The 25,000-nt window shown below is 41.9% G+C and overlaps 13 non-coding genes and 7 pseudogenes across 13 annotated transcripts; all 20 read left to right on the top strand.

Moving 5' to 3' along the window:
• The first annotated feature begins 5,171 nt into the window (after nucleotides 1–5,171).
• LOC132976224 (5S ribosomal RNA) lies at nucleotides 5,172–5,293 on the top strand (annotated as a pseudogene).
• Nucleotides 5,294–5,416: 123 nt separating this feature from the next.
• LOC132976485 (5S ribosomal RNA) lies at nucleotides 5,417–5,535 on the top strand. Its single transcript, XR_009673624.1, has one exon. It is a non-coding gene; the product is annotated as a 5S ribosomal RNA (ribosomal RNA).
• Nucleotides 5,536–5,656: 121 nt separating this feature from the next.
• On the top strand, nucleotides 5,657–5,775 carry LOC132976406 (5S ribosomal RNA). Its single transcript, XR_009673548.1, has one exon. It is a non-coding gene; the product is annotated as a 5S ribosomal RNA (ribosomal RNA).
• Nucleotides 5,776–5,897: 122 nt separating this feature from the next.
• Nucleotides 5,898–6,016, top strand: LOC132976610 (5S ribosomal RNA; annotated as a pseudogene).
• A 122-nt stretch (nucleotides 6,017–6,138) lies between these two features.
• Nucleotides 6,139–6,257, top strand: LOC132976349 (5S ribosomal RNA). Its single transcript, XR_009673495.1, has one exon. It is a non-coding gene; the product is annotated as a 5S ribosomal RNA (ribosomal RNA).
• A 122-nt stretch (nucleotides 6,258–6,379) lies between these two features.
• Nucleotides 6,380–6,498, top strand: LOC132976504 (5S ribosomal RNA). The gene has a single exon (XR_009673642.1). It is a non-coding gene; the product is annotated as a 5S ribosomal RNA (ribosomal RNA).
• Nucleotides 6,499–6,620: 122 nt separating this feature from the next.
• Nucleotides 6,621–6,739, top strand: LOC132976475 (5S ribosomal RNA). Its single transcript, XR_009673614.1, has one exon. It is a non-coding gene; the product is annotated as a 5S ribosomal RNA (ribosomal RNA).
• Nucleotides 6,740–6,861: 122 nt separating this feature from the next.
• On the top strand, nucleotides 6,862–6,980 carry LOC132976473 (5S ribosomal RNA). Its single transcript, XR_009673612.1, has one exon. It is a non-coding gene; the product is annotated as a 5S ribosomal RNA (ribosomal RNA).
• Nucleotides 6,981–7,102: 122 nt separating this feature from the next.
• On the top strand, nucleotides 7,103–7,221 carry LOC132976158 (5S ribosomal RNA). The gene has a single exon (XR_009673376.1). It is a non-coding gene; the product is annotated as a 5S ribosomal RNA (ribosomal RNA).
• A 121-nt stretch (nucleotides 7,222–7,342) lies between these two features.
• On the top strand, nucleotides 7,343–7,451 carry LOC132976150 (5S ribosomal RNA; annotated as a pseudogene).
• A 366-nt stretch (nucleotides 7,452–7,817) lies between these two features.
• Nucleotides 7,818–7,936, top strand: LOC132976303 (5S ribosomal RNA). Its single transcript, XR_009673450.1, has one exon. It is a non-coding gene; the product is annotated as a 5S ribosomal RNA (ribosomal RNA).
• Nucleotides 7,937–8,058: 122 nt separating this feature from the next.
• Nucleotides 8,059–8,167, top strand: LOC132976597 (5S ribosomal RNA; annotated as a pseudogene).
• Nucleotides 8,168–8,763: 596 nt separating this feature from the next.
• On the top strand, nucleotides 8,764–8,872 carry LOC132976750 (5S ribosomal RNA; annotated as a pseudogene).
• Nucleotides 8,873–12,014: 3,142 nt separating this feature from the next.
• Nucleotides 12,015–12,123, top strand: LOC132976145 (5S ribosomal RNA; annotated as a pseudogene).
• Nucleotides 12,124–12,246: 123 nt separating this feature from the next.
• On the top strand, nucleotides 12,247–12,365 carry LOC132976444 (5S ribosomal RNA). The gene has a single exon (XR_009673584.1). It is a non-coding gene; the product is annotated as a 5S ribosomal RNA (ribosomal RNA).
• Nucleotides 12,366–18,650: 6,285 nt separating this feature from the next.
• On the top strand, nucleotides 18,651–18,769 carry LOC132976385 (5S ribosomal RNA). Its single transcript, XR_009673528.1, has one exon. It is a non-coding gene; the product is annotated as a 5S ribosomal RNA (ribosomal RNA).
• Nucleotides 18,770–18,890: 121 nt separating this feature from the next.
• On the top strand, nucleotides 18,891–19,009 carry LOC132976587 (5S ribosomal RNA). Its single transcript, XR_009673718.1, has one exon. It is a non-coding gene; the product is annotated as a 5S ribosomal RNA (ribosomal RNA).
• A 122-nt stretch (nucleotides 19,010–19,131) lies between these two features.
• On the top strand, nucleotides 19,132–19,250 carry LOC132976280 (5S ribosomal RNA). The gene has a single exon (XR_009673429.1). It is a non-coding gene; the product is annotated as a 5S ribosomal RNA (ribosomal RNA).
• A 121-nt stretch (nucleotides 19,251–19,371) lies between these two features.
• Nucleotides 19,372–19,490, top strand: LOC132976673 (5S ribosomal RNA). The gene has a single exon (XR_009673736.1). It is a non-coding gene; the product is annotated as a 5S ribosomal RNA (ribosomal RNA).
• Nucleotides 19,491–19,611: 121 nt separating this feature from the next.
• Nucleotides 19,612–19,720, top strand: LOC132976626 (5S ribosomal RNA; annotated as a pseudogene).
• Nucleotides 19,721–25,000: the final 5,280 nt, after the last annotated feature.

Genomic DNA, 25,000 nt, shown 5'->3' with positions numbered 1-25,000 from the left:
TACAGTCACTCCCTTACTCCACAAAGTTTAACACTGTGATGGGGAACGAATACTTTAGAGTAATACATGATAGACAACAAAAAGTGTGCAGGATGTGCATCCAGCCGGGACACATCCTGAGAGAGTGTCCAGAATTTATGTGCCACAACTGTGGGGTGCAGGGACACTTTGCGCGAGAGTGCAGCGCGAACAGCACAAAATGCACAAACTGTAAAAAAAGAGAAAATGAATGTGAGTGTGAGAACGGAGAGGAAAGCAAGAACGAGGTGGAGGAGGTGTACGAGGATGAAGACGAGGCGGAGGAGGTGTACGAGGAGGAGGCGGAGGAGAAGGAGGTGATCGGAGCAAGCAGGAAGGAGATCAGAGAAGACGAGAACAGTGACGGAGAAATGGAGCAGAGCGGAGAGAGCGGAGGAGAACGGGCGTCAGAGTGCGAGCTGGAGACGCCGGAGCTGGCTGGAGAGGGAGGACAGCAGAAGCAGCGAAAAACGAGCGAGAGAGGGAAAAAAGGAGACGGAAGGGACGTGGCAGAAGACCCGGGGGTAAGCATGAGCACAGAGGGGAGGGAGATGCCTGAGAGTGGTGTTGGACAGACGGGAGGGAGAAAAATCACGCTAAATAATACGGGTAAAAGCACCAGTCCCAATGAAACGGACAGCGAAATGGATGTGAGTGAACTGGCGAGTGCGCAAAAAAGACTAAGTCTTGGACAACGAAAAAAGTTGGTGAAAAAATTGAAATGTAAGGACAAATAATGACTGACAATAACCCCTGTAAATCCGTTTTTTTTGTTTTTATTTTTATGATAATGGCCTTTAATTTATTTTCGATAAACGTGAATGGACTAAGGAACAAAGAAAAAAGACATGCGATTCTCTCCTTGCAGAATGACGTTTTGTGCCTGCAGGAGACCAGGTGGGATGATTCCCTGGTGGAAGACATAAAAAAAGACTTTGTGGGCCATATTTTCTGCTCCAATGGCACGTCGAGGGCGAGAGGAGTGGCGGTTTTAGTCAAAACGGGTCGGGTAACAGGGGTAAATTTGGTTTATGGAGACAAAGAAGGAAGAATAATAGTAATAGACTGTGTGTATGAAACGAAAAATATAAGAATCATAAATATATATGCACCGAATGGAGAAAAAGAAAGGAAAACATTCTTCATTGCAATAAGCAAATGGTGGGAAAGGAATTGTATAATAATCGGTGACTTTAATGTGGCGATGACACCCACCGATGTGTCAAAAAATAATGTGTTTAAGGGGGATGTGAGCAGGGGGACACTTAAAGATATAATGATAACGAAACAATGCATTGATATTTGGAGATTGCTACATCCATGGGAGAGAGTGTTCTCCAGGAGACAAATTGTACTGAATAGATTAAAACAATCTAGAATAGATTATGCTTTGGTGACATGCGAGGTAGTGAGGTGGATTAAAGAAGTTGAATATAAAACTAATATGTGGAGCGATCACGCTGGAATAGAAATCACGTTTAGAAAAGAAACGAATGTACGTAAAGGAGGGATATGGTGCTTTAATGCAAGCTTGCTGGATGATGGAATGTTTGTGAAAAGTATGGAAAGATTGTTGAATGATGTGGGATATGAGTGGAATGAGAGTGAAGATATGAATGTGTGGTGGGATAGTGTAAAAGTCAGAATTAAAAAAAAGTGTATCAATTATAGTAAAGAGAAAAAGTGGAGAGAAAATAGAAAGGAAGAGAATTTGAGAAAACAACTAAGTGAGGAAATAGCATCGCTTGACAGTGTAGATAATGTAGATGTCGAAAAATACATACATTTAAAAGAACAGTTGGGAGTGATTGAACTTAAAAAGAGTAGGGGTGCAGCCATTAGGAGTAAAATACAATATATGTATGAGGGGGAGAGGAGTACAGCCTTTTTTTTAGGTCTGGAAAAACAAAAACAAAAAAGAACAGAAATAAACGAATTATTAAATGAAGCAGGTAAAAGTGTGACAGATAAAAAGGGAATTTTAGAAATAGTAAAGGGCTATTATGAAAGCCTGTTTTCGAGACAGGAGTGTGATAGCGTGAGTGTGAACAGAGCTTTGGGTGCCTTAAAGAAAAAACTAAGCGAGGACGATAAAATGTGGTGTGATTGTGAGTTTACAGAGGGAGAAATCAGAAGTGCTTTAGAGGGGTTAAACAAAAACAAAAGTCCTGGGAGCGATGGCCTAACTGCGGAATTCTACCAAGCTTTCAAAGAGCAGCTGGTGCCCTTGGTGAACAAATTGAGTAAATATATGGAAAAAGTGAAACATATACCAAAAAGTTTAGGGGAAGGGGTGGTTACTATTTTTTACAAAAACAAGGGGGACAATAAAAATCTGGACAACTACAGACCAATCAGCCTACTCAACACAGACTACAAAATCATAGCGAAAACAATAGCCAATAGAATCAGGGAGGTAATAGGAACAATCATAGAACAAACACAATCATACAGTATACCAAACAGAGACATAGCAGACTCAATCATTTCAATAAAACAGACGGTCAGGGATATGGAAGGGGAGGGGGGAATATGGCTAGGGATTGATTTAAATAAAGCTTTTGACAGAGTAGATCACGGGTTCATGGGGAAGGTGTTAGAGAAGTTTGGATTCGGGGAGAGAATGAGAGAATGGATAAATATGTTGTATACAGGAGCGGAAAGCAAGATAAAATGTAACGGGGAACTAACTGATTCTTTTAAAATATCAAGGTCAGTGAGACAAGGATGTCCGATGTCAGCGCTGTTGTACAGCTTGGTAGCAGAGCCGCTGGCAGCACTGATATCGGAAGACGTAAACATAAAAGGTATAGGTAAGGAAAACGTAAAAATAATACAGTATGCAGATGACGTGAATATAATGGTAAAAGGAGAGGAGGATATAGAATTGATATTAAAACATGTACAAACTTATGAAAGAGCATCTGGGGCAAAAGTAAATGAAAATAAGTCAGAAATTATGTTACTAGGTAAGGAATCCAATCTAGTTAATAAGTGGGGATTTAAAACGGTGTGTGAGAGAAGAAAAGTGTTGGGAGTGAATATGGGGAAAAATGAGAATGAATGTGATGATGTAACATGGAAAGAGGTGGTGGGTAAAATTAAAAAAACATTGAATTTGTGGAAAGCGAGGGGTCTATTGTTGAGAGGAAGGGTAGCCGTAACAAATGCTCTCGTGTTGTCCAAAGTGAATCATGCGCTGAGTACTTGTACGCTTCCGGACTGGGCCTTTAAGGAGATTTCAAAGACCATTAGGGACTTTATTTGGAAAAACAAAGCAGCGAGTATAGCTCACAAAACAATAATAGGGGCTAAAGATCAGGGGGGGCTAGCTTTGATTGATTTACTTACAAAAAAAGTAGCACTAAGAGTCAAATTGATAGGCAAATTTATGGACCAGAACCGGAACGTAGTTTGGAAAAACCACTTCAAACAATATCTGTGCAGTTTTGGACTCTACAACGAGGACAACCTGTACCAGATCAATAACCCGGATTCATTTAAACACTTGCCACGGTTTTTCCAGGAAGTACTCAGTGCGTGGTATCAGGTTTCATCCTGGACTGTACCAGAGTGCGGAACGAGAGGGTCAGTGCTACGACTGCCCTTCCTCTCGAGCCCGTATTTTAAAAATGGGGAGAGGGTAATTAAGTGTGAAGCTATGTCGAAAGCGGGATATATTAGAATAAGGGATTTACTGAACTGTGGGGGGGATTTTGATTTACAAATGGTGGTGAGGGGTTTAAAAAATAAAGGGTGTGTGTGCAGAAAGGATGTGATTGAGAGAGTGTTTGCAAATGTAAAATTGTCTTTGTCGAGCGAATGGGAAAAATTAATCAAAGAGAAGGAGGGAGTGATGCAGGACGATGTGGGGGGGATCTCCCTGTGCCTAGGGGAGAAGAAACACAACATTACAGATGTCACTACAAAAATTTGGTATAGGTGCGCAATCACACATAGAATACAGAAACCCACATCCGAAGTAAAATGGACAGACACATACCCGGACATAACAAGCAACATGATATGGAAGAACATTAACATTCCGCATACACCACATGCAATATTTGACCTAGATTTCAAACTGAGGCACAGGAGGATCTTCACCTGCATCGTCCTGCATCAGATCCATAAGGAGAGGTATGAAAGAAAGTGTTGTGTATGTGAAAGTACGGATGAGGATTTAATACATTTGTTTGTTACGTGTGGGGAATTGGTTTATTTTTGGGGAAAAATAAGAGAAATGTTGGGGAAATGCAGTAAGAATGAGTGTTGGAATGAAAGGGGGTGGGAATTGTCGGTGTTGTTGGGGGTGGGAACAAAACAAAAAAATCACAATGTAATGAATATAATTTTGGCTTTTGCAAGAAAAGCGGTTTTTAACAGAAGGAATTATGCACTGTATGAAAGTAAGAAAATGAATGTGTGGAGAATGTTTGTGAATGAATGGAAAGCACATCTTAAATTGTTGTACATAGCGAATGAGAGTGAGTTTGTGAGAATGTTTGTGGAAGGTGCGAATGTGTGTAGAGTAAATGAGGAGGGAATTATGTGGGATGTCTAAATTATTTTGTTTTTGTTTTTTTGGTACGAGGGCTTCTTTTTTGGTCATGGGGAAAATGGGTGATTTGATTTGGTGTTTTTTTTTTTTCTCAGTGGTTTTTTGAGAATACTGTGGGGTTTTTGTATGTTTTTGTGGTTTGTTTTCAGAGGGGTGTTTGCTTTGGGGGAGGGACTCAGAAGAGTTGTCATGAGTTGGGGGTATCAGGGGTGGTTTGAGTTTTTTTTTCTGATGCTATGTTTTTATTGTTTTTAGGGTGCCGTTTGCGTCAGAGGGGAGGTTTAATTTAGAGGGTGTATGTATTGTAATAGCATTTGTTGTAAATGATGTGAAAGAATTATAAATGTTTTTGTAATTTTGATAATAAAAGATAAAAAAAAAAAAAAACACGCCCGATCTCGTCCGATCTCGGAAGCTAAGCAGGGTCGGGCCTGGTTAGTACTTGGATGGGAGACCGCCTGGGAATACCAGGTGCTGTAAGCTTTTTCATTTTTTTTGATCATATGTTTTTTTTTATCATATAGAGACATATTCACATGTCCAAAAATTCAGCCAGAATCAAGGGCATGACATCTTTAAAAGGCCCCTTTCTGCATACAATAATGCCTTACGTCCATAACACCCTGAACTCGTCCGATCTCAGAAGCAAAGCAGGGTAGGGCCTGGTTAGTAGTTGGATGGGAGACCGCCTGGGAATACCAGGTGCTGTAAGCTTTTTCATTTTTTTGATCATATGTTTTTTTTTTTATCATATAGAGACATATTCACATGTCCAAAAATTCAGCCAGAATCAAGGGCATAACATCTTTAAAAGGCCCCTGTCTGCACACAATAATGGCTTACGGCCATACCACCCTTAACACGCCCGATCTCGTCCCATCTCGGAAGCTAAGCAGGGTCGGGCCTGGTTAGTACTTGGATGGGAGACCACCTGGGAATACCAGGTGCTGTAAGCGTTTTCATTTTTTTGATCATATGTTTTTTTTTATCATATAGAGACATATTCACATGTCCAAAAATTCAGCCAGAATCAAGGGCATGACATCTTTAAAAGGCCCCTGTCTGCACACAATAATGGCTTATGGCCATACCACCCTGAACACGCCTGATCTCGTCCGATCTCGGAAGCTAAGCAGGTTAGGGCCTGGTTAGTACTTGGATGGGAGACCGCCTGGGAATACCAGGTGCTGTAAGCTTTTTCATTTTTTTGATCATATGTTTTTTTTTTATCATATAGAGACATATTCACATGTCCAAAAATTCAGCCAGAATCAAGGGCATGACATCTTTAAAAGGCCCCTTTCTGCACACAATAACAGCTTACGGCCATACCACCCTTAACACGCCCGATCTCGTCCGATCTCGGAAACTAAGTAGGGTCGTGCCTGGTTAGTACTTGGATGGGAGACCGCCTGGGAATACCAGACGCTGTAAGCTTTTTCATTTTTTTGATCATATGTTTTTTTTTTATCATATAGAGACATATTCACATGTCCAAAAATTTAGCCAGAATCAAGGGCATGACATCTTTAAAAGGCCCCTTTCTGCACACAATAATGGCTTACGGCCATACCACCCTGAACACGCCCGATCTCGTCCGATCTCGGAAGCTATGCAGGGTCGGGCCTGGTTAGTACTTAGATGGGAGACCGCCTGGGAATACCAGGTGCTGTAAGCTTTTTCATTTTTTTGATCATATGTTTTTTTTTTATCATATAGAGACATATTCACATGTCCAAAAATTCAGCCAGAATCAAGGGCATGACATCTTTAAAAGGCCCCTTTCTGCACACAATAATGGCTTACAGCCATACCACCCTGAACACGCCCGATCTCGTCTGATCTCAGAAGCTAAGCAGGGTCGGGCCTGGTTAGTACTTGGATGGGAGACCGCCTGGGAATACCAGACGCTGTAAGCTTTTTCATTTTGTTTGATCATATGTTTTTTTTTATCATGTAGAGACATATTCACATGTCCAAAAATTCAGCCAGAATCAAGGGCATGACATCTTTAAAAGGCCCCTTTCTGCACACAATAATGGCTTACGGCCATACCACCCTGAACACGCCCGATCTCGTCCGATCTCGGAAGCTAAGCGGGGTCGGGCCTGGTTAGTACTTGGATGGGAGACCGCCTGGGAATACCAGGTGCTGTAAGCTTTTTCATTTTTTTTGATCATATGTTTTTTTTTATCATATAGAGACATATTCACATGTCCAAAAATTCAGCCAGAATCAAGGGCATGACATCTTTAAAAGGCCCCTGTCTGCACACAATAATGGCTTACAGCCATACCACCCTGAACACGCCTGATCTCGTCCGATCTCGGAAGCTAAGTAGGGTAGGGCCTGGTTAGTACCTGGATGGGAGACCGTCTGGGAATACCAGGTGCTGTGAGTTTTTTCATTTTTTTGATCATATGTTTTTTTTTTATCATAAAGAGACATATTCACATGTCCAAAAATTCAGCCAGAATCAAGGGCATGACATCTTTAAAAGGCCCCTTTCTGCATACAATAATGGCTTACGGCCATACCACCCTGAACACGCCCGATCTCGTCCGATCTCGGAAGCTAAGCAGGGTCGGGCCTGGTTAGTACTTGGATGGGAGACCGCCTGGGAATACCAGGTGCTGTAAGCTTTTTCATTTTTTTGATCATATGTTTTTTTTTATCATATAGAGACATATTCACATGTCAAAAAATTCAGCCAGAATCAAGGGCATGACATCTTTAAAAGGCCCCTTTCTGCATACAATAATGGCTTAAGGACATACCACCCTGAACTCGTCCGATCTCGGAAGCTAAGCAGGGTCGGGCCTGGTTAGTACTTGGATGGGAGACCGCCTGGGAATAACAGGTGCTGTAAGCTTTTTAATTTTTTTTGATCATATGATTTTTTTTTATCATATAGAGACATATTCACATGTCCAAAAATTCAACCAGAATCAAGGGCATGACATCTTTAAAAGGCCCCTTTCTGCACACAATAATGGCTTACAGTCAAACCACCCTGAACTCGTCCGTTTTCGTCCGATCTCGGAAACTAAGCAGGGTCGGGCCTCGTTAGTACTTGGATGGGAGACCGCCTGTGGAATACCAAATGCTGTAAGCTGTTTCATTTTTTTGATCATATGTTTTTTTTTTGATCATATAGAGACATATTCACATGTCCAAAAATTCAGCCAGAATCAAGGGCATGACATCTTTAAAAGGCCCCTTTCTGCATACAATAATGGCTTACGGCCATACCACCCTGAACACGCCCGATCTCGTCCGATCTCGGAAGCTAAGTAGGGTCGGGCCTGGTTAGTACTTGGATGGGAGACCGCCTGTGAATACCAGGTGCTGTAAGCTTTTTCATTTTTTTTGATCATATGTTTTTTTTTATCATATAGAGACATATTCACATGTCCAAAAATTCAGCCAGAATCAAGGGCATGACATCTTTAAAAGGCCCCTTTCTGCATACAATAATGGCTTACGGCCATACCACCCTGAACACGTCCGATCTCGGAAGCTAAGCAGGGTCGGGCCTGGTTAGTACTTGGATGGGAGACCGCCTGGGAATACCAGGTGCTGTAAGCTTTTTCATTTTTTTGATCATATGTTTTTTTTTTATCATATAGAGACATATTCACATGTCCAAAAATTCAGCCAGAATCAAGGGCATGACATCTTTAAAAGGCCCCTTTCTGCATACAATAATGGCTTAAGGACATACCACCATGAACTCGTCCGATCTCAGAAGCTAAACAGGGTCGGGCCTGGTTAGTACTTGGATGGGAGACCGCCTGGGAATAACAGGTGCTGTAAGCTTTTTAATTTTTTTTGATCATATGATTTTTTTTTATCATATGGAGACATATTCACATGTCCAAAAATTCAACCAGAATCAAGGGCATGACATCTTTAAAAGGCCCCTTTCTGCACACAATAATGGCTTACAGTCAAACCACCCTGAACTCGTCCGTTTTCGTCCGATCTCGGAAACTAAGCAGGGTCGGGCCTCGTTAGTACTTGGATGGGAGACCGCCTGTGGAATACCAAATGCTGTAAGCTGTTTCATTTTTTTGATCATATGTTTTTTTTTTATCATATAGAGACATATTCACATGTCCAAAAATTCAGCCAGAATCAAGGGCATGACATCTTTAAAAGGCCCCTTTCTGCACACAATAATGGCTTACGGCCAAACCACCCTGAACTCGTCCAATCTTGGACGCTAAGCAGGGTCGGGCCTGGTTAGTACTTGGATGGGAGACCGCCTGGGAATACCAGGTGCTGTAAGCTTTTTCATTTTTTTGATCATGTTTTTTTTTATCATATAGAGACATATTCACATGTCCAAAAATTCAGCCAGAATCAAGGGCATGACATCTTTAAAAGGCCCCTGTCTGCACACAATGATGGCTTACGGCCATACCACCCTGAACACGCCCCTTTTGCTGTCAGAGTTTGTGTGGTGCTGAAGGAGAGCTGACGTGTCAGTACTGAGCAGGACAGCTGGACTAATTTGTTTGTTTTTTGGATGCGCTTTGGATTTATTTAAATACCTCAGATTGTGAGTGAATGTCCCCCAGCAGTCACTGACTGTTAGGGGGATCGTTTTTCTTTTCACCTTTTTTTCCTGTTTTTTTTCCACAATTTTGTGAAGAATTTTTGTTTTTTGTGAATGTTTGCTCGTATGTCGCGACCAAACTCACACGGACGGATCACAAAGATGACAGGACCACGGACTGGAGAGATGGAAAAAGGAAAAGAGAACGGACAACAACGTGAACAAACAAACATGGCACTGAAACAAAGGAATGGATTAAACGACAACGAGAAGAACGACGGACAAAAAGGACGGATGAAAACGGCAAATGAAACAGGGAACGGAATGGATGACGGAGAGAGAGGAAGAGAGAGGAGCGGCGGGCTGATTGCTCCGCATGCAGAGAATGGGAGAGGTGGCGAGAGAGCAGAAAAAGAGGAAGCAAAAGTGTCTTTTGAGAGAAAACTAACACTAAACATTGAAATGGTGGGAGACAAAGTTCCTCTAAATCACGTCATGAGCAACATAAAAATGATCTGTGGGGGCCTGCTGGCGTGCAGAACCCTGGGACCTGAAAAACTGGAGGTGACGGTGAGCAACATTAAAGGAAAGGAAAGGCTGCTGGATGGATTTAAGATCGGAGAGACCAGAGTCGTGGCGAGAGAACTAAATAATGATGAGCTGGTGGTGTCTTTTTTAAACCTGCCAGCGTATATCACAGATGAAGAGATAGTTTGGAAGCTGACGGGATGGGGAGTGAAACCGACATCACCAATAAAACGCAGAATGTGGCCTGGAACAATGATAGCTGACGGAACGAGGTTTGTCCGGGTCAGATTTAATGACCAGGTACAGTCACTCCCTTACTCCACAAAGTTTAACACTGTGATGGGGAACGAATACTTTAGAGTAATACATGATAGACAACAAAAAGTGTGCAGGATGTGCATCCAGCCGGGACACATCCTGAGAGAGTGTCCAGAATTTATGTGCCACAACTGTGGGGTGCAGGGACACTTTGCGCGAGAGTGCAGCGCGAACAGCACAAAATGCACAAACTGTAAAAAAAGAGAAAATGAATGTGAGTGTGAGAACGGAGAGGAAAGCAAGAACGAGGTGGAGGAGGTGTACGAGGATGAAGACGAGGCGGAGGAGGTGTACGAGGAGGAGGCGGAGGAGAAGGAGGTGATCGGAGCAAGCAGGAAGGAGATCAGAGAAGACGAGAACAGTGACGGAGAAATGGAGCAGAGCGGAGAGAGCGGAGGAGAACGGGCGTCAGAGTGCGAGCTGGAGACGCCGGAGCTGGCTGGAGAGGGAGGACAGCAGAAGCAGCGAAAAACGAGCGAGAGAGGGAAAAAAGGAGACGGAAGGGACGTGGCAGAAGACCCGGGGGTAAGCATGAGCACAGAGGGGAGGGAGATGCCTGAGAGTGGTGTTGGACAGGCGGGAGGGAGAAAAATCACGCTAAATAATACGGGTAAAAGCACCAGTCCCAATGAAACGGACAGCGAAATGGATGTGAGTGAACTGGCGAGTGCGCAAAAAAGACTAAGTCTTGGACAACGAAAAAAGTTGGTGAAAAAATTGAAATGTAAGGACAAATAATGACTGACAATAACCCCTGTAAATCCGTTTTTTTTGTTTTTATTTTTATGATAATGGCCTTTAATTTATTTTCGATAAACGTGAATGGACTAAGGAACAAAGAAAAAAGACATGCGATTCTTTCCTTGCAGAATGACGTTTTGTGCCTGCAGGAGACCAGGTGGGATGATTCCCTGGTGGAAGACATAAAAAAAGACTTTGTGGGCCATATTTTCTGCTCCAATGGCACGTCGAGGGCGAGAGGAGTGGCGGTTTTAGTCAAAACGGGTCGGGTAACAGGGGTAAATTTGGTTTATGGAGACAAAGAAGGAAGAATAATAGTAATAGACTGTGTGTATGAAACGAAAAATATAAGAATAAGAATAAGAATAAGAATAAGAATGCAGTAAGAATGAGTGTTGGAATGAAAGGGGGTGGGAATTGTCGGTGTTGTTGGGGGTGGGAACAAAACAAAAAAATCACAATGTAATGAATATAATTTTGGCTTTTGCAAGAAAAGCGGTTTTTAACAGAAGGAATTATGCACTGTATGAAAGTAAGAAAATGAATGTGTGGAGAATGTTTGTGAATGAATGGAAAGCACATCTTAAATTGTTGTACATAGCGAATGAGAGTGAGTTTGTGAGAATGTTTGTGGAAGGTGCGAATGTGTGTAGAGTAAATGAGGAGGGAATTATGTGGGATGTCTAAATTATTTTGTTTTTGTTTTTTTGGTACGAGGGCTTCTTTTTTGGTCATGGGAAAATGGGTGATTTGATTTGGTGGTTTTTTTTTTCTCAGTGGTTTTTTGAGAATACTGTGGGGTTTTTGTATGTTTTTGTGGTTTGTTTTCAGAGGGGTGTTTGCTTTGGGGGAGGGACTCAGAAGAGTTGTCATGAGTTGGGGGTATCAGGGGTGGTTTGAGTTTTTTTTCCTGATGCTATGTTTTTATTGTTTTTAGGGTGCCGTTTGCGTCAGAGGGGAGGTTTAATTTAGAGGGTGTATGTATTGTAATAGCATTTGTTGTAAATGATGTGAAAGAATTATAAATGTTTTTGTAATTTTGATAATAAAAGATAAAAAAAAAAAAGAACACGCCCGATCTCGTCCGATCTTGGAAGCTAAGCAGGGTCGTGCCTGGTTAGTATTTGGATGGGAGACCGCCTGGGAATACCAGGTGCTGTAAGCTTTTTCATTTTTTTGATCATATTTTTATTTTTTATCATATGGAGACATATTCACATGTCCAAAAATTCAGCCAGAATCAAGGGAATGACATCTTTAAAAGGCCCCTTTCTGCACACAATAATGGCTTAAGGCCATACCACCCTGAACTCGTCCGATCTCGGAAGCTAAGCAGTGTTGGGTCTGGTTAGTACTTGGATGGGAGACCGCCTGGGAATACCAGGTGCTGTAAGCTTTTTCATTTTTTTGATCATATGTTTTTTTTTTTATCATATGGAGACATATTCACATGTACAAAAATTCAGCCAGAATCAAGTGCATGACATCTTTAAACGGCCCCTTTCTGCACACAATAATGGCTTATGGCCATACCACCCTGAACAAGCCCGATCTCGTCCGATCTTGGAAGCTAAGCAGGGTCGGGCCTGGTTAGTACTTGGATGGGAGACCGCCTGGGAATACCAGGTGCTGTAAGCTTTTTCATTTTTTTGATCATATGTTTTTTTTTTTTATCATATAGAGACATATTCACATGTCCAAAAATTCAGGCAGAATCAAGGGCATGACATGTTTAAAAGGCCCCTGTCTGCACACAATAATGGCTTACGGCCATACCACCCTGAACACGCCCCTTTTGCTGTCAGAGTTTGTGTGGTGCTGAAGGAGAGCTGACGTGTCAGTACTGAGCAGGACAGCTGGACTAATTTGTTTGTTTTTTGGATGCGCTTTGGATTTATTTAAATACCTCAGATTGTGAGTGAATGTCCCCCAGCAGTCACTGACTGTTAGGGGGATCGTTTTTCTTTTCACCTTTTTTTCCTGTTTTTTTTTCCACAATTTTGTGAAGAATTTTTGTTTTTTGTGAATGTTTGCTCGTATGTCGCGAGCAAACTCACACGGACGGATCACAAAGATGACAGGACCACGGACTGGAGAGATGGAAAAAGGAAAAGAGAACGGACAACAACGTGAACAAACAAACATGGCACTGAAACAAAGGAATGGATTAAACGACAACGAGAAGAACGACGGACAAAAAGGACGGATGAAAACGGCAAATGAAACAGGGAACGGAATGGATGACGGAGAGAGAGGAAGAGAGAGGAGCGGCGGGCTGATTGCTCCGCATGCAGAGAATGGGAGAGGTGGCGAGAGAGCAGAAAAAGAGGAAGCAAAAGTGTCTTTTGAGAGAAAACTAACACTAAACATTGAAATGGTGGGAGACAAAGTTCCTCTAAATCACGTCATGAGCAACATAAAAATGATCTGTGGGGGCCTGCTGGCGTGCAGAACCCTGGGACCTGAAAAACTGGAGGTGACGGTGAGCAACATTAAAGGAAAGGAAAGGCTGCTGGATGGATTTAAAATCGGAGAGACCAGAGTCGTGGCGAGAGAACTAAATAATGATGAGCTGGTGGTGTCTTTTTTAAACCTGCCAGCGTATATCACAGATGAAGAAATAGTTTGGAAGCTGACGGGATGGGGAGTGAAACCGACATCACCAATAAAACGCAGAATGTGGCCTGGAACAATGATAGCTGACGGAACGAGGTTTGTCCGGGTCAGATTTAATGACCAGGTACAGTCACTCCCTTACTCCACAAAGTTTAACACTGTGATGGGGAACGAATACTTTAGAGTAATACATGATAGACAACAAAAAGTGTGCAGGATGTGCATCCAGCCGGGACACATCCTGAGAGAGTGTCCAGAATTTATGTGCCACAACTGTGGGGTGCAGGGACACTTTGCGCGAGAGTGCAGCGCGAACAGCACAAAATGCACAAACTGTAAAAAAAGAGAAAATGAATGTGAGTGTGAGAACGGAGAGGAAAGCAAGAACGAGGTGGAGGAGGTGTACGAGGATGAAGACGAGGCGGAGGAGGTGTACGAGGAGGAGGCGGAGGAGAAGGAGGTGATCGGAGCAAGCAGGAAGGAGATCAGAGAAGACGAGAACAGTGACGGAGAAATGGAGCAGAGCGGAGAGAGCGGAGGAGAACGGGCGTCAGAGTGCGAGCTGGAGACGCCGGAGCTGGCTGGAGAGGGAGGACAGCAGAAGCAGCGAAAAACGAGCGAGAGAGGGAAAAAAGGAGACGGAAGGGACGTGGCAGAAGACCCGGGGGTAAGCATGAGCACAGAGGGGAGGGAGATGCCTGAGAGTGGTGTTGGACAGACGGGAGGGAGAAAAATCACGCTAAATAATACGGGTAAAAGCACCAGTCCCAATGAAACGGACAGCGAAATGGATGTGAGTGAACTGGCGAGTGCGCAAAAAAGACTAAGTCTTGGACAACGAAAAAAGTTGGTGAAAAAATTGAAATGTAAGGACAAATAATGACTGACAATAACCCCTGTAAATCCGTTTTTTTTGTTTTTATTTTTATGATAATGGCCTTTAATTTATTTTCGATAAACGTGAATGGACTAAGGAACAAAGAAAAAAGACATGCGATTCTCTCCTTGCAGAATGACGTTTTGTGCCTGCAGGAGACCAGGTGGGATGATTCCCTGGTGGAAGACATAAAAAAAGACTTTGTGGGCCATATTTTCTGCTCCAATGGCACGTCGAGGGCGAGAGGAGTGGCGGTTTTAGTCAAAACGGGTCGGGTAACAGGGGTAAATTTGGTTTATGGAGACAAAGAAGGAAGAATAATAGTAATAGACTGTGTGTATGAAACGAAAAATATAAGAATCATAAATATATATGCACCGAATGGAGAAAAAGAAAGGAAAACATTCTTCATTGCAATAAGCAAATGGTGGGAAAGGAATTGTATAATAATCGGTGACTTTAATGTGGCGATGACACCCACCGATGTGTCAAAAAATAATGTGTTTAAGGGGGATGTGAGCAGGGGGACACTTAAAGATATAATGATAACGAAACAATGCATTGATATTTGGAGATTGCTACATCCATGGGAGAGAGTGTTCTCCAGGAGACAAATTGTACTGAATAGATTAAAACAATCTAGAATAGATTATGCTTTGGTGACATGCGAGGTAGTGAGGTGGATTAAAGAAGTTGAATATAAAACTAATATGTGGAGCGATCACGCTGGAATAGAAATCACGTTTAGAAAAGAAACGAATGTACGTAAAGGAGGGATATGGTGCTTTAATGCAAGCTTGCTGGATGATGGAATGTTTGTGAAAAGTATGGAAAGATTGTTGAATGATGTGGGATATGAGTGGAATGAGAGTGAAGATATGAATGTGTGGTGGGATAGTGTAAAAGTCAGAATTAAAAAAAAGTGTATCAATTATAGTAAAGAGAAAAAGTGGAGAGAAAATAGAAAGGAAGAGAATTTGAGAAAACAACTAAGTGAGGAAATAGCATCGCTTGACAGTGTAGATAATGTAGATGTCGAAAAATACATACATTTAAAAGAACAGTTGGGAGTGATTGAACTTAAAAAGAGTAGGGGTGCAGCCATTAGGAGTAAAATACAATATATGTATGAGGGGGAGAGGAGTACAGCCTTTTTTTTAGGTCTGGAAAAACAAAAACAAAAAAGAACAGAAATAAACGAATTATTAAATGAAGCAGGTAAAAGTGTGACAGATAAAAAGGGAATTTTAGAAATAGTAAAGGGCTATTATGAAAGCCTGTTTTCGAGACAGGAGTGTGATAGCGTGAGTGTGAACAGAGCTTTGGGTGCCTTAAAGAAAAAACTAAGCGAGGACGATAAAATGTGGTGTGATTGTGAGTTTACAGAGGGAGAAATCAGAAGTGCTTTAGAGGGGTTAAACAAAAACAAAAGTCCTGGGAGCGATGGCCTAACTGCGGAATTCTACCAAGCTTTCAAAGAGCAGCTGGTGCCCTTGGTGAACAAATTGAGTAAATATATGGAAAAAGTGAAACATATACCAAAAAGTTTAGGGGAAGGGGTGGTTACTATTTTTTACAAAAACAAGGGGGACAATAAAAATCTGGACAACTACAGACCAATCAGCCTACTCAACACAGACTAAAAAATCATAGCGAAAACAATAGCCAATAGAATCAGGGAGGTAATAGGAACAATCATAGAACAAACACAATCATACAGTATACCAAACAGAGACATAGCAGACTCAATCATTTCAATAAAACAGACGGTCAGGGATATGGAAGGGGAGGGGGGAATATGGCTAGGGATTGATTTAAATAAAGCTTTTGACAGAGTAGATCACGGGTTCATGGGGAAGGTGTTAGAGAAGTTTGGATTCGGGGAGAGAATGAGAGAATGGATAAATATGTTGTATACAGGAGCGGAAAGCAAGATAAAATGTAACGGGGAACTAACTGATTCTTTTAAAATATCAAGGTCAGTGAGACAAGGATGTCCGATGTCAGCGCTGTTGTACAGCTTGGTAGCAGAGCCGCTGGCAGCACTGATATCGGAAGACGTAAACATAAAAGGTATAGGTAAGGAAAACGTAAAAATAATACAGTATGCAGATGACGTGAATATAATGGTAAAAGGAGAGGAGGATATAGAATTGATATTAAAACATGTACAAACTTATGAAAGAGCATCTGGGGCAAAAGTAAATGAAAATAAGTCAGAAATTATGTTACTAGGTAAGGAATCCAATCTAGTTAATAAGTGGGGATTTAAAACGGTGTGTGAGAGAAGAAAAGTGTTGGGAGTGAATATGGGGAAAAATGAGAATGAATGTGATGATGTAACATGGAAAGAGGTGGTGGGTAAAATTAAAAAAACATTGAATTTGTGGAAAGCGAGGGGTCTATTGTTGAGAGGAAGGGTAGCCGTAACAAATGCTCTCGTGTTGTCCAAAGTGAATCATGCGCTGAGTACTTGTACGCTTCCGGACTGGGCCTTTAAGGAGATTTCAAAGACCATTAGGGACTTTATTTGGAAAAACAAAGCAGCGAGTATAGCTCACAAAACAATAATAGGGGCTAAAGATCAGGGGGGGCTAGCTTTGATTGATTTACTTACAAAAAAAGTAGCACTAAGAGTCAAATTGATAGGCAAATTTATGGACCAGAACCGGAACGTAGTTTGGAAAAACCACTTCAAACAATATCTGTGCAGTTTTGGACTCTACAACGAGGACAACCTGTACCAGATCAATAACCCGGATTCATTTAAACACTTGCCACGGTTTTTCCAGGAAGTACTCAGTGCGTGGTATCAGGTTTCATCCTGGACTGTACCAGAGTGCGGAACGAGAGGGTCAGTGCTACGACTGCCCTTCCTCTCGAGCCCGTATTTTAAAAATGGGGAGAGGGTAATTAAGTGTGAAGCTATGTCGAAAGCGGGATATATTAGAATAAGGGATTTACTGAACTGTGGGGGGGATTTTGATTTACAAATGGTGGTGAGGGGTTTAAAAAATAAAGGGTGTGTGTGCAGAAAGGATGTGATTGAGAGAGTGTTTGCAAATGTAAAATTGTCTTTGTCGAGCGAATGGGAAAAATTAATCAAAGAGAAGGAGGGAGTGATGCAGGACGATGTGGGGGGGATCTCCCTGTGCCTAGGGGAGAAGAAACACAACATTACAGATGTCACTACAAAAATTTGGTATAGGTGCGCAATCACACATAGAATACAGAAACCCACATCCGAAGTAAAATGGACAGACACATACCCGGACATAACAAGCAACATGATATGGAAGAACATTAACATTCCGCATACACCACATGCAATATTTGACCTAGATTTCAAACTGAGGCACAGGAGGATCTTCACCTGCATCGTCCTGCATCAGATCCATAAGGAGAGGTATGAAAGAAAGTGTTGTGTATGTGAAAGTACGGATGAGGATTTAATACATTTGTTTGTTACGTGTGGGGAATTGGTTTATTTTTGGGGAAAAATAAGAGAAATGTTGGGGAAATGCAGTAAGAATGAGTGTTGGAATGAAAGGGGGTGGGAATTGTCGGTGTTGTTGGGGGTGGGAACAAAACAAAAAAATCACAATGTAATGAATATAATTTTGGCTTTTGCAAGAAAAGCGGTTTTTAACAGAAGGAATTATGCACTGTATGAAAGTAAGAAAATGAATGTGTGGAGAATGTTTGTGAATGAATGGAAAGCACATCTTAAATTGTTGTACATAGCGAATGAGAGTGAGTTTGTGAGAATGTTTGTGGAAGGTGCGAATGTGTGTAGAGTAAATGAGGAGGGAATTATGTGGGATGTCTAAATTATTTTGTTTTTGTTTTTTTGGTACGAGGGCTTCTTTTTTGGTCATGGGGAAAATGGGTGATTTGATTTGGTGGTTTTTTTTTTCTCAGTGGTTTTTTGAGAATACTGTGGGGTTTTTGTATGTTTTTGTGGTTTGTTTTCAGAGGGGTGTTTGCTTTGGGGGAGGGACTCAGAAGAGTTGTCATGAGTTGGGGGTATCAGGGGTGGTTTGAGTTTTTTTTCCTGATGCTATGTTTTTATTGTTTTTAGGGTGCCGTTTGCATCAGAGGGGAGGGTTAATTTAGAGGGTGTATGTATTGTAATAGCATTTGTTGTAAATGATGTGAAAGAATTATAAATGTTTTTGTAATTTTGATAATAAAAGATAAAAAAAAAAAAAACACGCCTGATCTCGTCCGATCTCGGAAGCTAAGCAGGGTAGGGCCTGGTTAGTACTTGGATGGGAGACCGCCTGGGAATACCAGACGCTGTAAGCTTTTTCATTTTTTTGATCATATGTTTTTTTTTTATCATATAGAGACATATTCACATGTCCAAAAATTTAGCCAGAATCAAGGGCATGACATCTTTAAAAGGCCCCTTCCTGCACACAATAATGGCTTACGGCCATACCATCCTGAACACGCCCGATCTCGTCCGATCTCGGAAGCTATGCAGGGTCGGGCCTGGTTAGTACTTGGATGGGAGACCGCCTGGGAATACCAGGTGCTGTAAGCTTTGTCATTTTTTTGATCATATGTTTTTTTTTATCATATAGAGACATATTCACATGTCCAAAAATTCAGCCAGAATCAAGGGCATGACATCTTTAAAAGGCCCCTTTCTGCACACAATAATGGCTTACGGCCATACCACCCTGAACACGCCCGATCGCGTCCAATCTGAGAAGCTAAGCAGGGTCGGGCCTGGTTAGTACTTGGATGGGAGACCGCCTGGGAATACCAGGTGCTGTAAGCTTTTTCATTTTGTTTGATCATATGTTTTTTTTTATCATATAGAGACATATTCACATGTCCAAAAATTCAGCCAGAATCAAGGGCATGACATCTTTAAAAGGCCCCTTTCTGCACACAATAATGGCTTACGGCCATACCACCCTGAACACGCCCGATCTCGTCAGATCTCGGAAGCTAAGCAGGGTCGGTCCTGGTTAGTACTTGGATGGGAGACCGCCTGGGAATACCAGGTGCTGTAAGCTTTTTCATTTTTTTTTATCATATGTTTTTTTTATCATACAGAGACATATTCACATGTCCAAAAATTCAGCCAGAATCAAGGGCATGACATTTTTAAAAGGCCCCTTTCTGCACACAATAATGGCTTACAGCCATACCACCCTGAACACGCCTGATCTCGTCCGATCTCGGAAGCTAAGCAGGGTAGGGCCTGGTTAGTACTTGGATGGGAGACCGCCTGGGAATACCAGGTGCTGTAAGCTTTTTCATTTTTTTTGATCATATGTTTTTTTTATCATATAGAGACATATTCACATGTCCAAAAATTCAGCCAGAATCAAGGGCATGACATCTTTAAAAGGCCCCTGTCTGCACACAATAATGGCTTACGGCCATACTACCCTGAACACGCCCGATCTCGGAAGCTAAGCAAGGTCAGGCCTGGTTAGTACTTGGATGGGAGACCGCCTGGGAATACCAGGTGCTGTAAGCTTTTTCATTTTTTTGATCATATGTTTTTTTTTTTCATATAGAGACATATTCACATGTCCAAAAATTCAGCCAGAATCAAGGGCATGACATCTTTAAAAATCCCCTTTCTGCACACAATAATGGCTTATGGCCATACCACCCTGAACACGCCCCTTTTGCTGTCAGAGTTTGTGTGGTGCTGAAGGAGAGCTGACGTGTCAGTACTGAGCAGGACAGCTGGACTAATTTGTTTGTTTTTTGGATGCGCTTTGGATTTATTTAAATACCTCAGATTGTGAGTGAATGTCCCCCAGCAGTCACTGACTGTTAGGGGGATCGTTTTTCTTTTCACCTTTTTTCCTGTTTTTTTCCCACAATTTTGTGAAGAATTTTTGTTTTTTGTGAATGTTTGCTCGTATGTCGCGAGCAAACTCACACGGACGGATCACAAAGATGACAGGACCACGGACTGGAGAGATGGAAAAAGGAAAAGAGAACGGACAACAACGTGAACAAACAAACATGGCACTGAAACAAAGGAATGGATTAAACGACAACGAGAAGAACGACGGACAAAAAGGACGGATGAAAACGGCAAATGAAACAGGGAACGGAATGGATGACAGAGAGAGAGGAAGAGAGAGGAGCGGCGGGCTGATTGCTCCGCATGCAGAGAATGGGAGAGGTGGCGAGAGAGCAGAAAAAGAGGAAGCAAAAGTGTCTTTTGAGAGAAAACTAACACTAAACATTGAAATGGTGGGAGACAAAGTTCCTCTAAATCACGTCATGAGCAACATAAAAATGATCTGTGGGGGCCTGCTGGCGTGCAGAACCCTGGGACCTGAAAAACTGGAGGTGACGGTGAGCAACATTAAAGGAAAGGAAAGGCTGCTGGATGGATTTAAGATCGGAGAGACCAGAGTCGTGGCGAGAGAACTAAATAATGATGAGCTGGTGGTGTCTTTTTTAAACCTGCCAGCGTATATCACAGATGAAGAAATAGTTTGGAAGCTGACGGGATGGGGAGTGAAACCGACATCACCAATAAAACGCAGAATGTGGCCTGGAACAATGATAGCTGACGGAACGAGGTTTGTCCGGGTCAGATTTAATGACCAGGTACAGTCACTCCCTTACTCCACAAAGTTTAACACTGTGATGGGGAACGAATACTTTAGAGTAATACATGATAGACAACAAAAAGTGTGCAGGATGTGCATCCAGCCGGGACACATCCTGAGAGAGTGTCCAGAATTTATGTGCCACAACTGTGGGGTGCAGGGACACTTTGCGCGAGAGTGCAGCGCGAACAGCACAAAATGCACAAACTGTAAAAAAAGAGAAAATGAATGTGAGTGTGAGAACGGAGAGGAGAGCAAGAACGAGGTGGAGGAGGTGTACGAGGATGAAGACGAGGCGGAGGAGGTGTACGAGGAGGAGGCGGAGGAGAAGGAGGTGATCGGAGCAAGCAGGAAGGAGATCAGAGAAGACGAGAACAGTGACGGAGAAATGGAGCAGAGCAGAGAGAGCGGAGGAGAACGGGCGTCAGAGTGCGAGCTGGAGACGCCGGAGCTGGCTGGAGAGGGAGGACAGCAGAAGCAGCGAAAAACGAGCGAGAGAGGGAAAAAAGGAGACGGAAGGGACGTGGCAGAAGACCCGGGGGTAAGCATGAGCACAGAGGGGAGGGAGATGCCTGAGAGTGGTGTTGGACAGGCGGGAGGGAGAAAAATCACGCTAAATAATACGGGTAAAAGCACCAGTCCCAATGAAACGGGCAGCGAAATGGATGTGGGTGAACTGGCGAGTGCGCAAAAAAGACTAAGTCTTGGACAACGAAAAAAGTTGGTGAAAAAATTGAAATGTAAGGACAAATAATGACTGACAATAACCCCTGTAAATCCGTTTTTTTTGTTTTTATTTTTATGATAATGGCCTTTAATTTATTTTCGATTAACGTGAATGGACTAAGGAACAAAGAAAAAAGACATGCGATTCTTTCCTTGCAGAATGACGTTTTGTGCCTGCATGAGACCAGGTGGGATGATTCCCTGGTGGAAGACATAAAAAAAGACTTTGTGGGCCATATTTTCTGCTCCAATGGCACGTCGAGGGCGAGAGGAGTGGCGGTTTTAGTCAAAACGGGTCGGGTAACAGGGGTAAATTTGGTTTATGGAGACAAAGAAGGAAGAATAATAGTAATAGACTGTGTGTATGAAACGAAAAATATAAGAATCATAAATATATATGCACCGAATGGAGAAAAAGAAAGGAAAACATTCTTCATTGCAATAAGCAAATGGTGGGAAAGGAATTGTATAATAATCGGTGACTTTAATGTGGCGATGACACCCACCGATGTGTCAAAAAATAATGTGTTTAAGGGGGATGTGAGCAGGGGGACACTTAAAGATATAATGATAACGAAACAATGCATTGATATTTGGAGATTGCTACATCCATGGGAGAGGGTGTTCTCCAGGAGACAAATTGTACTAAATAGATTAAAACAATCTAGAATAGATTATGCTTTGGTGACATGCGAGGTAGTGAGGTGGATTAAAGAAGTTGAATATAAAACTAATATGTGGAGCGATCACGCTGGAATAGAAATCACGTTTAGAAAAGAAACAAATGTACGTAAAGGAGGGATATGGTGCTTTAATGCAAGCTTGCTGGATGATGGAATGTTTGTGAAAGTATGGAAAGATTGTTGAATGATGTGGGATATGAGTGGAATGAGAGTGAAGATATGAATGTGTGGTGGGATAGTGTAAAAGTCAGAATTTAAAAAAAGTGTATCAATTATAGTAAAGAGAAAAAGTGGAGAGAAAATAGAAAGGAAGAGAATTTGAGAAAACAACTAAGTGAGGAAATAGCATCGCTTGACAGTGTAGATAATGTAGGTGTCGAAAAATACATACATTTAAAAGAACAGTTGGGAGTGATTGAACTTAAAAAGAGTAGGGGTGCAGCCATTAGGAGTAAAATACAATATATGTATGAGGGGGAGAGGAGTACAGCCTTTTTTTTAGGTCTGGAAAAACAAAAACAAAAAAGAACAGAAATAAATGAATTATTAAATGAAGCAGGTAAAAGTGTGACAGATAAAAAGGGAATTTTAGAAATAGTAAAGGGCTATTATGAAAGCCTGTTTTCGAGACAGGAGTGTGATAGCGTGAGTGTGAACAGAGCTTTGGGTGCCTTAAAGAAAAAACTAAGCGAGGACGATAAAATGTGGTGTGATTGTGAGTTTACAGAGGGAGAAATCAGAAGTGCTTTAGAGGGGTTAAACAAAAACAAAAGTCCTGGGAGCGATGGCCTAACTGCGGAATTCTACCAAGCTTTCAAAGAGCAGCTGGTGCCCTTGGTGAACAAATTGAGTAAATATATGGAAAAAGTGAAACATATACCAAAAAGTTTAGGGGAAGGGGTGGTTACTATTTTTTACAAAAACAAGGGGGACAATAAAAATCTGGACAACTACAGACCAATCAGCCTACTCAACACAGACTACAAAATCATAGCGAAAACAATAGCCAATAGAATCAGGGAGGTAATAGGAACAATCATAGAACAAACACAATCATACAGTATACCAAACAGAGACATAGCAGACTCAATCATTTCAATAAAACAGACGGTCAGGGATATGGAAGGGGAGGGGGGAATATGGCTAGGGATTGATTTAAATAAAGCTTTTGACAGAGTAGATCACGGGTTCATGGGGAAGGTGTTAGAGAAGTTTGGATTCGGAGAGAGAATGAGAGAATGGATAAATATGTTGTATACAGGAGCGGAAAGCAAGATAAAATGTAACGGGGAACTAACTGATTCTTTTAAAATATCAAGGTCAGTGAGACAAGGATGTCCGATGTCAGCGCTGTTGTACAGCTTGGTACCAGAGCCGCTGGCAGCACTGATATCGGAAGACGTAAACATAAAAGGTATAGGTAAGGAAAACGTAAAAATAATACAGTATGCAGATGACGTGAATATAATGGTAAAAGGAGAGGAGGATATAGAATTGATATTAAAACATGTACAAACTTATGAAAGAGCATCTGGGGCTAAAGTAAATGAAAATAAGTCAGAAATTATGTTACTAGGTAAGGAATCCAATCTAGTTAATAAGTGGGGATTTAAAACGGTGTGTGAGAGAAGAAAAGTGTTGGGAGTGAATATGGGGAAAAATGAGAATGAATGTGATGATATAACATGGAAAGAGGTGGTGGGTAAAATTAAAAAAACATTGAATTTGTGGAAAGCGAGGGGTCTATTGTTGAGAGGAAGGGTAGCCGTAACAAATGCTCTCGTGTTGTCCAAAGTGAATCATGCGCTGAGTACTTGTACGCTTCCGGACTGGGCCTTTAAGGAGATTTCAAAGACCATTAGGGACTTTATTTGGAAAAACAAAGCAGCGAGTATAGCTCACAAAACAATAATAGGGGCTAAAGATCAGGGGGGGCTAGCTTTGATTGATTTACTTACAAAAAAAGTAGCACTAAGAGTCAAATTGATAGGCAAATTTATGGACCAGAACCGGAACGTAGTTTGGAAAAACCACTTCAAACAATATCTGTGCAGTTTTGGACTCTACAACGAGGACAACCTGTACCAGATCAATAACCCGGATTCATTTAAACACTTGCCACGGTTTTTCCAGGAAGTACTCAGTGCGTGGTATCAGGTTTCATCCTGGACTGTACCAGAGTGCGGAACGAGAGGGTCAGTGCTACGACTGCCCTTCCTCTCGAGCCCGTATTTTAAAAATGGGGAGAGGGTAATTAAGTGTGAAGCTATGTCGAAAGCGGGATATATTAGAATAAGGGATTTACTGAACTGTGGGGGGGATTTTGATTTACAAATGGTGGTGAGGGGTTTAAAAAATAAAGGGTGTGTGTGCAGAAAGGATGTGATTGAGGGAGTGTTTGCAAATGTAAAATTGTCTTTGTCGAGCGAATGGGAAAAATTAATCAAAGAGAAGGAGGGAGTGATGCAGGACGATGTGGGGGGGATCTCCCTGTGCCTAGGGGAGAAGAAACACAACATTATAGATGTCACTACAAAAATTTGGTATAGGTGCGCAATCACACATAGAATACAGAAACCCACATCCGAAGTAAAATGGACAGACACATACCCGGACATAACAAGCAACATGATATGGAAGAACATTAACATTCCGCATACACCACATGCAATATTTGACCTAGATTTCAAACTGAGGCACAGGAGGATCTTCACCTGCATCGTCCTGCATCAGATCCATAAGGAGAGGTATGAAAGAAAGTGTTGTGTATGT

Source organism: Labrus mixtus, chromosome 6, assembly GCF_963584025.1.
Source record: "Labrus mixtus chromosome 6, fLabMix1.1, whole genome shotgun sequence".
In the NCBI taxonomy this organism is placed as follows: Eukaryota; Metazoa; Chordata; class Actinopteri; order Labriformes; family Labridae; genus Labrus; species Labrus mixtus.
This window is presented reverse-complemented; position numbering and strand designations above follow the sequence as displayed.